This window comes from Phyllobates terribilis, unplaced genomic scaffold (genome assembly GCF_046119375.1).
Source record: "Phyllobates terribilis strain yellow unplaced genomic scaffold, ASM4611937v1 Scaffold_44__1_contigs__length_10104851, whole genome shotgun sequence".
Taxonomy (NCBI): Eukaryota; Metazoa; Chordata; class Amphibia; order Anura; family Dendrobatidae; genus Phyllobates; species Phyllobates terribilis.
Window position 1 is genome coordinate 6,604,923 of NW_027362804.1, and position 12,878 is coordinate 6,617,800.

The window sequence follows — 12,878 nt, forward strand, 5'->3', positions numbered from 1 at the left end:
CTCATCAGAAGAGCTTTAAACTAGAACAATGTGGGAAGGGAAGCAAAAGGCCAGAAAAAGCAATACAGCTGACAAATACTATTGAGATCTCTGCTACTGGAAGTGGAAAGGAAGAACAAAGACAAAACAATTTAAATAATAAAAATATGGGAGGAAGAGAAACCAATCACAAACTAAAATGTTTTTATACAAATGCACAAAGCATGGGCAACAAACAAGGAGAATTGGAACTACTAATGCAGGAAAAGGAATATGATGTCATTGGAATCACTGAAACTTGGTGGGACGATACACATGATTGGAATAAAAGGCTAAAAGGATACAACTTATTTGCAAGAAACAGACTTGATAAACGAGGAGGAGGTGTTGCATTGTATGTTAGAAAAGCGTATATCTGCACAGACATTGAAGCTTCAGAGACTGGGAGTTCTGTGGAAACTGTTTGGGTAAGAATACAAGGAGAGAACAACGGAAAGGACACCATTGTAGGCATTTACTACAGGGCACCTGGGCAATCTGAAGATATGGATGAACTCTTTATGTATCAAATGACCAAGTTCTCCAAAAAATACGACGTAGTGGTCATGGGAGATTTCAACTATCCAGACATTTGTTGGGAATCTCTCTCAAGTAAAACTAACAGGTCAAGCAAATTCTTATCCTCTCTTGCTGACAACTTTATCTTCCAAAAGGTAGGGGAGAAAACAAGGGGATCTGCTACTTTGGATCTAATCCTTATAAACAGGGAGGAAATGGTTGAGGAGGTAAAGGTGGCTGGGACCCTAGGAGGCAGCGATCATGCTATTATAGAATTTTGGATAACTAGAGGAGGAAGACATGTGAAGACTCAAACTTCAAGGTTAGATTTTAGAAAGGCAGATTTTAAGAGACTCAGAAAGAGAATAGGAGGGATCCAATGGCTGGATGTCCTTAAGGACAAAAATGTCCAGGAAGGATGGGAAATTTTTAAAAATGAGATTCTCAAAGCACAATCGTTAACAATCCCAAAAAGTAGGAAGAATGGGAAGCATTTAAGGAAACCAGGATGGATGAACACAGAACTTAAACACATGCTAAAAAGAAAGAAAGAAATGTTTATTAAATGGAAAGAGGGAGGCATATCTAAAGAAGATTATAATGCAGTCTGCAGATCCTGCAGGGCACGTATCAGGTTAGCTAAAGCTGACAATGAATTAAGGCTTGCAAGAGATGTCAAAAGCAATAAAAAAAGGATTTTGGGGGTATGTCAAAAGTAAAAGAAAAGTCAAAGATGCTATAGGATTTTTACAGGATGAAAATGGAGAAATGGTAAGAGAGGATGTTGAGAAGGCTGAACTTTTTAATTCCTATTTTGCATCTGTTTTCTCTCAGAAAGAAAATGTAACATCAACTGATCTTCACTGTCCTTTTAAAGGAATAGAGGAATCCAAGTTATCTGTAAACAGAAAGATTGTGAGGGAATATTTAGCTAACATAAATGAGTTCAAGTCTCCAGGTCCAGATGAATTACACCCCAGAGTACTGAAGGAGATCATAGAAGAAATTTTAGAACCACTCTCCATAATCTTTGAAAATTCTTGGAGAACAGGAGAAGTCCCAGAAGACTGGAGAAGAGCAAATGTTGTTCCTATCTTCAAAAAGGGGAAGAAGGTGGACCCAGGGAACTATAGGCCGGTGAGTCTGACTTCTATACCAGGAAAGATCTTTGAACAAATTATTAAACAACATGTATGTAAGTACATGGATAAGAATGAAGTGATTAACCAGAGTCAGCATGGGTTTGTAACTAACAAGTCATGTCAGACTAACTTAATTTCCTTCTATGACAGAATCACTGACTGGGTGGATCAGGGAAATGCTGTAGATATAGTATATCTTGACTTCAGCAAAGCATTTGACAAAGTATCTCACACCATCCTTATTGAAAAAATGACCAAGTATGCAATGGACCAGGCAACTGTTAGGTGGATTCATAACTGGCTTAGTGATCGGACTCAAAGGGTGGTTGTAAAAGGCTTCACATCCAGCTGGATGAATGTCTCAAGTGGGGTACCACAGGGCTCCGTCCTGGGACCTGTATTGTTCAACATCTTTATCAATGATTTAGATGAAGGAATTGAGGGTAAACTGATTAAATTTGCTGATGACACAAAGCTAGGAGGGATAGCTAATACTAGAGAAGAGAGAGAGAGGATTCAAAAAGACCTAAATAAACTGGAGCAGTGGGCAGCAACCAACAGAATGGTTTTTAATAGGGAAAAATGCAAAGTACTACATCTGGGCAATAAAAATGAAAAAAGCATATACAGAATGGGAGGAATAGAGCTAAGCAACAGTACATGTGAAAAAGACTTAGGTATACTAATAGATCATAGACTGAACATGAGTCAACAGTGTGATGCAGCAGCAAAAAAGGCAAATACAATTCTGGGATGTATTAACAGAAGCATACAGTCTAGATCACGTGAAGTCATTATCGGTCTTTACTCCTCTTTGGTCAGACCTCATCTGGAATACTGTGTACAGTTTTGGGCACCACATTTTAAAAAAGACATAGACAAACTGGAGCAAGTTCAGAGAAGAGCGACCAGAATGGTGACTGGTCTGCAAACCATGTCCTATGAGGAACGGTTGCAGGATTTGGGAATGTTTAGCTTACAAAAAAGAAGACTGAGAGGAGACTTAATAGCTGTCTACAAATATGTCAAGGGCTGTCACATTGTAGAAGGATCATCTTTATTCTCATTTGCACAAGGAAAGACTAGAAGCAATGGGATGAAACTAAATGGGAGGAGACACAGATTAGATATTAGAAAAAACTTTTTGACAGTTAGGGTGATTAATGAGTGGAACAGGCTGCCACGAGAGGTGGTGAGTTCCCCTTCAATGGACGTCTTCAAACAGAGGCTGGACAGACATCTGTCTGAGATGATCTAGTGAATCCTGCTTTGAGCAGGGGGTTGGACCAGATGACCCAGGAGGTCCCTTCCAACTCTACCATTCTATGATAACCTCGAACAGCCGAATTTTACTCAAATTGTTCGTGTTCGCCGAACGGCTCGAACACCGCCCAAAACAGTTCGAATTTGAGATTGGCGAACAGTTCGAGTAGAACAACGCTCATCTCTAGTCTTGATAAGCTTCTGTGACCTCCACGTCTCTTCCAAGGGGCATTAAAAAAGCATGGTTAAACCACTCTGAACTCCACAGCTCTTCCAAGAGGCATTGATATTGTCTTTTTATTCAACTGTTACCTCCACCAATCTTCCAATGTGCATTGATATTGTTTTTTTTTCCAATGCAACCTCCACCACTCTTCGAAGGGGATTTGAAAAAATCTTGTTAAGCTACTCAGACCTCCATGTCCCTTCCACGGGGCATTGATATTGTCTTTTTATTCCACTGCGACCTCCACCACTCTTCCAAGGGGCATTGATATTGTCTTTTTAATCCACTGTGACCTCCACCACTCTTCCAAGGGACATTGATATTGTCTTTTTATTCCACTGCGACCTCCACCACTCTTCCAAGGGGCATCGATATTGACTTTTTAATCCACTTCGACCTCCACCACTTTTCCAAGGGGCATTAAAACCGTCTTGTTATGCCACTGTGACCTCCACGTCTCTTCCAAGGGGCATTAAAACCGTCAATTTAAACCACTCTGAACTCCACAGCTCTTGCAAGAGGCATTGCTATTGTCTTTTTATTCCACTGTAACCTACACCACTCTTCCAAGGGGCATTGATTTTGTCTTTTTAATCCACTGCGACCTCCATCTCTCTTCCAAGAAGCATTAAAACAGTCTTGTTTAGCTACTGTGACCTCCACCTCTATTCCACGGTGCCTTAAAACCTTCTGGTTAAACCACTGTAAACTCCACAGCTCTTCCAAGGGGCAATGATATTGTCTTTTTATTCCACTGTAACCTCCACAACTCTTCCAAGGGGCATTGATATTGTCTTTTTATTCCACTGCGACGTCCACCCCTCTTCCAAGTGGCATTAATATTGTCTTTTTATTCCACTGCGACCTCCACCATTCTTCCAAGGGTCATTGATATTGTCTTTTTATTCCACTGTAACCTCGACCACTCTTCCAAGGGGCATTGATATTGTCTTTTTATTCAACTGCGACCTCCACCTCTCTTCCAAGGGGCATTAAAACAATATTGTTAAGCTACTGTGACCTCCAAGTCTCTTCCACGAGGCACTGATATTGTCTTTTTATTCCACTGCGACCTCCACATCTCTTCCAAGTGGAATTGATATTGTCTTTTCTTTCCACTGCGACCTCCACCACTCTTCCACGGCGCATTGATATTGTCTTTTTAATCCACTGCGACCTTCACCACTCTTCCAGGGGGCATTAAAACAGTTTTGTTAAGCTCCTGTGACCTCCACGTCTCTTTCAAGGGGCATTAAAACCATCTGGTTAAACCACTCTGAACTCCACAGCTCTTCCAAGAGGCATTGATATTGTCTTTTCATTCGACTGTAACCTCCACCACTCTCCAAGGGGCATTAAAACCATCTTGTTAAGCTACTGTGACCTCCACTTCTTTTCCAAGGGGCATTAAAACCGTCAATTTAAACCACTCTGAACTCCTCAGCTCTTTCAAAAGGCATTGATATTGTCTTTTTATTCCACTGTAACCTCCACCACTCTTCCAAGGGGCATTGATTTTGTCTTTTTAATCCACTGCAACCCCCATTACTCTTCCAAGAAGCATTAAAACCGTCTTGTTTAGCTACTGTGACCTCCATGTCTATTCCACGGTGCCTTAAAACCTTCTGTTTAAACCACTGTGAACTCCACAGCTATTCCAAGGGGCATTGATATAGTCTTTTTATTCCACTGTAACTTCCACCACTCTTCCAAGGGGCATTGATATTGTCTTTTTATTTTACTGCGACCTCCAACACTCTTCCATGAGGCATTAATATTGTCTTTTTATTCCACTGAAACCTCCACCACTCTTCCAAGGGTCATTGATATTGTCTTTTTATTCCACTGTAACCTCCACCACTCTTCCAAGGGGCATTCATTTTGTCTTTTTAATCCACTGCGACCTCCATCTCTCTTCCAAGAAGCATTAAAACAGTCTTGTTTAGCTACTGTGACCTCCACCTCTATTCCACTGTGCCTTAAAACCTTCTGGTTAAACCACTGTAAACTCCACAGCTCTTCCAAGGGGCAATGATATTGTCTTTTTATTCCACTGTAACCTCCACCACTCTTCCAAGGGGCATTGATATTGTCTTTTTATTTTACTGCGACCTCCACCACTCTTCCAATTGGCATTAATATTGTCTTTTTATTCCACTGCGACCTCCACCACTCTTCCAAGGGTCATTGATATTGTCTTTTTATTCCACTGTAACCTCCACCACTCTTCCAAGGGGCATTGATATTTTCTTTTTATTTAATTGGAACCTCCACCACTTTTCCAAGGGGCATTGATTTTGTCTTTTTATTCCACTGTAACCTCTACCATTCTTCCAAGGGACATTGATATTGTCTTTTTATTCCACTGTAACCTCCACTACTCTTCCAAGGGGCATTGATATTGTCTTTTTAATCCACTGCGACCTCTACCACTCCTCCAAGGGGCTTTAAAACAGTCTTGATAAGCTTCTGTGACCTCCACGTCTCTTCCAAGGGGCATGAAAACCGCATGGTTAAACCACTCTGAACTCCACAGCTCTTCCAAGAGGCACTGATATTGTCTATTTATTCACCTGTTACCTCCACCAATCTTCCAATGGGCATTGATATTGTTTTTTTTTCCAATGCGACCTCCACCACTCTTCGAAGGGGATTTGATAGTCTTTTTAATCCACTGCGACCTCCACCACTCTTCCAAGGGGCATTAAAACCGTCTTGTTATGCTACTGTGACCTCCACGTCTCTTCCAAGGGGCATTAAAACTGTCAATTTAAACCACTCTGAACTCCACAGCTCTTGCAAGAGGCATTGATATTGTCTTTTTATTCCACTGTAACCTCCACCACTCTTCCAAGGGGCATTGATTTTGTCTTTTTAATCCACTGCGACCTCCATCTCTCTTCCAAGAAGCAATAAAACAGTCTTGTTTAGCTACTGTGACCTCCACCTCTATTCCACTGTGCCTTAAAACCTTCTGGTTAAACCACTGTAAACTCCACAGCTCTTCCAAGGGGCAATGATATTGTCTTTTTATTCCACTGTAACCTCCACCACTCTTCCAAGGGTCATTGATATTGTCTTTTTATTCCACTGTAACCTGCACCACTCTTCCAAGGGGCATTGATATTGTCTTTTTATTCCACTGCGACCTCCACCTCTCTTCCAAGGGGCATTAAAACAATCTTTTAAGCTACTGTGACCTCCAAGTCTCTTCCACGAGGCACTGATATTGTCTTTTTATTCCACTGCGACCTACACATCTCTTCCAAGTGGAATTGATATTGTCTTTTTTTTCCACTGCGACCTCCACCACTCTTCCACGGGGCATTAATATTGTCTTTTTAATGCACTGCGACCTCCACCACTCTTCCAAGGGGCATTAAAACAGTTTTGTTAAGCTACTGTGACCTCCACGTCTCTTCCAAGGGGCATTAAAACCATCTGGTTAAACCACTCTGAACTCCACAGCTCTTCCAAGAGGCATTGATATTGTCTTTTCATTCGACTGTAACCTCCACCACTCTTCCAAGGGGCATTAAAACCATCTTGTTAAGCTACTGTGACCTCCACTTCTTTTCCAAGGGGCATTAAAACAGTCAATTTAAACCACTCTGAACTCCTCAGCTCTTGCAAAAGGCATTGATATTGTCTTTTTATTCCACTGTAACCTTCACCACTCTTGCAAGGGTCATTGATTTTGTCTTTTTAATCCACTGCGACCTCCATCACTCTTCCAAGAAGCATTAAAACCGTCTTGTTTAGCTACTGTGACCTCCACGTCTATTCCACGATGAATTAAAACCTTCTGGTTAAACCACTGTGAACTCCACAGCTATTCCAAGGGGCATTGATATAGTCTTTTTATTCCACTCTAACTTCCACCACTCTTCCAAGGGGCATTGATATTGTCTTTTTATTTTACTGCGACCTCCAACACTCTTCCATGAGGCATTAATATTTTCTTTTTATTCCACTGAAACCTCCTCCACTCTTCCAATGGTCATTGATATTGTCTTTTTATTCCACTGTAACCTCCACCACTCTTCCAAGGGGCATTGATATTGTCTTTTTATTCCACTGCGACCTCCACCTCTCTTCCAAGGGGCATTAAAACCATCTTGTTAAGCTACTGTAACCTCCAAGTCTCTTCCACGAGTCATTTATATTGTCTTTTTATTCCACTGCGACCTCCACATCTTTTCCAAGGGGAATTGATATTGTCTTTTTATTCCACTGCGACCTCCACCACTCTTCTAAGGGGCATTGATATTGTCTTTTTAATCCACTGCGACCTCCACCAATCTTCCAAGGGGCATTAAAACAGTCTTGATTAGCTACTGTGACCTCCACGTCTCTTCCAAGGGGCATTAAACCGTCTGGTTAAACCACTCTGTACTCCACAGCTCTTCCAAGAGGCATTGATATTGTGTTTTTATTCGACTGTAACCTCCACCACTCTTCCAAGGGACATTGATATTGGTTCTGTTTTCCACTGCGACCTCCACCACTCTTCCAAGGAGCTTTGATATTGTCTTTTTTATCCACTGCGACCTACACCACTCTTCCAAGGGGCATTAAAACCGTCTTGTTATGATACTGTGACCTCCACGTCCCTTCCACGGGGCATTGTTATTGTCTTTTTATTCCATTGCGACCTCCACCACTCTTCCAAGGGGCATTAAAACCGTCTTGTTAAGCTATTGTGACCTCCAAGCCTCTTCCAAGGGGCAAAAAAAACGGCTGGTTAAACCGCTCTGAGCTCCACAGCTCTTCCAAGGGGCATTGACAATGTCTTTTTATTTCTTTGTATCATTCTGCACTCTTCCAAGTGCATTGATATTGTCTTTTTATTCCTCTGCGACGTCCACGACTCTTCCAAGGGGCATTAAAACCGTCTTGTTAAGCTACTGTGACCTCCAAGTTTCTTACACAGGGCATTGATATTGTCTTTTTTTCCACTGTAACCTCCACCCCTCTTCCAAGGGGCATTGATATTGTCTTTTTATTACACTGTAACCTCCACCAATCTTTCAAGGGGCATTGATATTGTCTTTTTTTCCACTGTAACCTCCACCACTCTTCCAAGGGGCATTGATATTGTCTTTTTATTACACTGTAACCTCCACCAATCTTTCAAGGGGCATTGATATTGTCTTTTAAATCCACAATGATCTCCACCACTCTTGCAAGGGGCATTAAAACAGTCTTGTTAAGCTACTGTGACCACCTCGTCTCTTCCAAGGGGCATTAAAACCGTCTGGTTAAACACTCTGAACTCCACAGCTCTTACAAGAGGCATTGATATTGTCTTTTTATTCGACTGTAACATCCACCACTCTTCCAAGCGGCATTGATATTGTCTGTTTATTCCACTGCGACCTCCACCACTCTTGCAAGGGACATTGATATTGTCTTTTTAATCAACTGCGACCTCCACCTCTCTTCCAAGGGGTCATTAAAACCGTCTTGTGAAGCTACTGTGACCTCCACGTCACTTTCAGGGGGCATTGATATTGTCTTTTTATTCCACTACCACCTCCACCACTCTTCCAAGGGGCATTGATATTGTCTTTTTAATCCACTGCGACATCCACCACTCTTCGAAGGGGCATTGATATTGTCTTTTTAATCCACTGTGACCCCCACGTCTCTTCAAAGGGGCATTAAAACGGTCAATTTAAACCACTCTGAACTCCACAGCTCTTCCAAGGAGCACTGTTAATGTCTTTTTATTTCACTCTAACCTCCACCACTCTTCCAAGGGGCATTGACATTGTCTATTTATTCCACTGCGACCTCCACCACTCCTCCAAGGGGCATTAAGACCATCTTGTTAAGCTACAGGTACCTCCACAACTCTTCTATGGGGCATTGATATTGTCTTTTTATTCCACTGTAACCTCCACCACTCTTCCAAGGGGCATTGATTTTGTATTTTTATTCCACTGCGACCTCTAATACTCTTCCAATGGGCATTGATATCGTCTTTTTAATCCACTGCAACCTCCACCACTCTTCCAAGGGGCATTAAAGCCGTCTTGTTAAGCTACTGTCACGTCCATGTCTATTCCACGGGGCATTGATATTGTCTTTTTAATCCACTGTAAAATCCACCACTCTTCCAAGTGGCTATGACATTGTCTTTTTATTCCACTGCGACTTCCATCTCTCTTCTAAGGGGCATTGATATTGTCTTTTTAATCCACTGCGACCTCGAACACTCTTCCAAGGGGCATTAAAACAGTCTTGTTAAGCTACTGTGACCTCCACGTCTCTTCCAAGGGGCATTAAAATCGTCTGGTTAAACGACTCTGAACTCCCCAGCTCTTCCAAGGGACATTGATATTGTCTTTTTATTCCACTGTAACCTCCACCACTCTTCCAAGGGGCATTGATTTTGTATTTTTATTCCACTGTAACCCCCACCACTCTTCCAAGGGGCATTGATTTTGTCTTTTTATTCCACTGCGACCTCCACCACTCTTCCAATGGGCATTTTTATTGTCTGTTTAATCCCCTGCAACCTGCGCCACTCTTCCAAGGTGCATTTAAACCGTCTTGTTAAGCTACTGTGACCTCCACGTCCCTTCCACGGGGCATTGATATTGTCTTTTTATTTAACTGTAACCTCCACCACTGTTCGAAGGTGCATTGATATTGTCTTTTTATTCCACTGTAACCTCCATCACTCTTCCAAGGGGCATTGATATTGTCTTTTTATTCAACTGTAACCTCCACCACTCTTCCAAGGGGCATTGATATTGTCTTTTTATTCCACTACGAACTCCACCACTCTTCCAAGGGGAATTAAAACCGTCTTGTTATGCTACTGTGACGTCGACTTTTCTTCCAAGGGGCATTAAAACCATCTGGTTAAAACACTCTGAACTTCACAGCTCTTCCAAGGGGCATTTGTATTGTCTTTTTATTCCACTCTAACCTCCCCCACTCTTCCAAGGGGCATTGACATTGTCTTTTTATTCCACTGCGACCTCCACCACTCATCCAAGGGGCATTAAAACCATATTGTTAAGCTACAGTGACCTCCACATCTATTCCACGGGGCATTGATATTGTCTTTTCATTTCACTGTAACCTCCACCAATCTTCCAAGGGGCATTGATATTGTTTTTTTATTCCACTGCGACCTCCACCACTCTTCCAAGGGGCATTAAAACCGTCTTGTTAAGTTACTGTTACCTCCATGTCTCTTCCAAGGAGCGTTAAAACAGACTGGTTATACCACTCTGAACTCCACAGCTCTTCCAAGGGGCATTATTATTGTCTTTTTATTCCTCTGTAACCTCCACCACTCTTCCAGGGGACTTTGATATTGTCTTTTTATTCCACTGTGACCTCCACCAGTCCTCCAAGAGGCATTAAAACCGTCTTGTTAAGCTAGTGTGACCTCCACGTCTCTTCCACAGGGCATTGAAATTGTCTTTTTATTCCACTCTAACCTCCACCACTCTTCCAAGGGGCATTGATAATGTCTTTTTATTCCACTGCGACCTCCACCACTCTTCCAAGGCTCATTGATATTGTCTTTTTAATCCACTCCGACCTCCACCACTCTTCCAAGGGGCATTAAAACCGTCTTCCTAAGCTATTGTGACCTCCACATCTCTTCCACGTGGCATTGATATTGTCTTTTTATTTAACTGTAACCTCCACCACTATTCCAAGGGGCATTGATATTGTCTTTTTATACCACGGTAACCTCCATCACTCTTCCAAGGGTCATTGATATTGTCTTTTTATTCAACTGTAACCTCCACCACTCTTCCAAGGGGCATTGATATTGTCTTTTTATTCCACTGCGACCTCCACCACTCTTCCAAGGGGCCTTCATATTTTCTTTTTAATCCACTGCGACCTCCACCACTCTTCCAAGGGGCATTAAAACCGTCTTGTTAAGCTACTGTCATCTCCACGTCCCTTCCAATGGGCATTAAATCCGTCAATTTAAACCATTCTGAACTCCACAGCTCTTGCAAGGGGCATTGATATTGTCTTTTTATTCCAATGTAACCTCAAACTCTCTTCCAAGGGCCATTGATATTGTCTTTTTAATCCACTTCGACCTCCACCACTTTTCCAAGGGGCATTAAAACCGTCTTGTTATGCTACTGTGACCTCCACGTCTCTTCCAAGGGGCATTAAAACCGTCAATTTAAACCACTCTGAACTCCACAGCTCTTGCAAGAGGCATTGATATTGTCTTTTTATTCCACTGTAACCTCCACCACTCTTCCAAGGGGCATTGATTTTGTCTTTTTAATTCACTGCGACCTCCATCTCTCTTCCAAGAAGCATTAAAACAGTCTTGTTTAGCTATTGTGACCTCCACCTCTATTCCACTGTGCCTTAAAACCTTCTGGTTAAACTACTGTAAACTCCACAGCTCTTCCAAGGGGCAATGATATTGTCTTTTTATTCCACTGTAACCTCCACCACTCTTCCAAGGGGCATTGATATTGTCTTTTTATTTTACCGCGACATCCACCACTCTTCCAATTGGCATTAATATTGTCTTTTTATTCCACTGCGACCTCCACCACTCTTCCAAGGGTCATTGATATTGTCTTTTTATTCCACTGTAACCTCCACCACTCTTCCAAGGGGCATTGATATTATCTTTTTATTCCACTGCGACCTCCACCTCTCTTCCAAGGGGCATTAAAACAATCTTTTAAGCTACTGTGACCTCCAAGTCTCTTCCACGAGGCACTGATATTGTCTTTTTATTCCACTGCGACCTCCACATCTCTTCCAATTGGAATTGATATTGTCTTTTTTTTCCACTGCGACCTCCACCACTCTTCCACGGGGCATTGATATTGTCTTTTTAATCCACTGCGACCTCCACCACTCTTCCAAGGGGCATTAAAACAGTTTTGTTAAGCTACTGTGACCTCCACATCTCTTCCAAGGGGCATTAAAACCATCTGGTTAAACCCCTCTGAACTCCACAGCTCTTCCAAGAGGCATTGATATTGTCTTTTCATTCGACTGTAACCTCCACGACTCTTCCAAGGGGCATTAAAACCGTCTTGTTAAGCTACTGTGACCTCCAAGTTTCTTACACAGGGCATTGATATTGTCTTTTTTTCCACTGTAACCTCCACCACTCTTCCAAGGGGCATTGATATTGTCTTTTTATTACACTGTAACCTCCACCAATCTTTCAAGGGGCATTGATATTGTCTTTTTATTCCACTGCGACCTCCACCACGTTTCTAAGGGGCATTGATATTGTCTTTCAAATTCATAACGATCTCCACCACTCTTGCAAGGGGCATTAAAACAGTCTTGTTAAGCTACTGTGACCTCCTCGTCTCTTCCAAGGGGCATTAAAACCGTCTGGTTAAACACTCTGAACTCCACAGCTCTTACAAGAGGCATTGATATTGTCTTTTTATTCGACTGTAACATCCACCACTCTTCCAAGCAGCATTGATATTGTCTGTTTATTCCACTGCGACCTCCACCACTCTTGCAAGGGACATTGATATTGTCTTTTTAATCAACTGCGAACTCCACCTCTCTTCCAAGGGGTCATTAAAACCGTCTTGTGAAGCTAATGTGACCTCCACGTCCCTTCCAGGGGGCATTGATATTGTCTTTTTATTCCACTGCGACCTCCACCACTCTTCCACAGGGCATTGATATTGTCTTTTTAATCCACTGCGACCTCCACCACTCTTCCA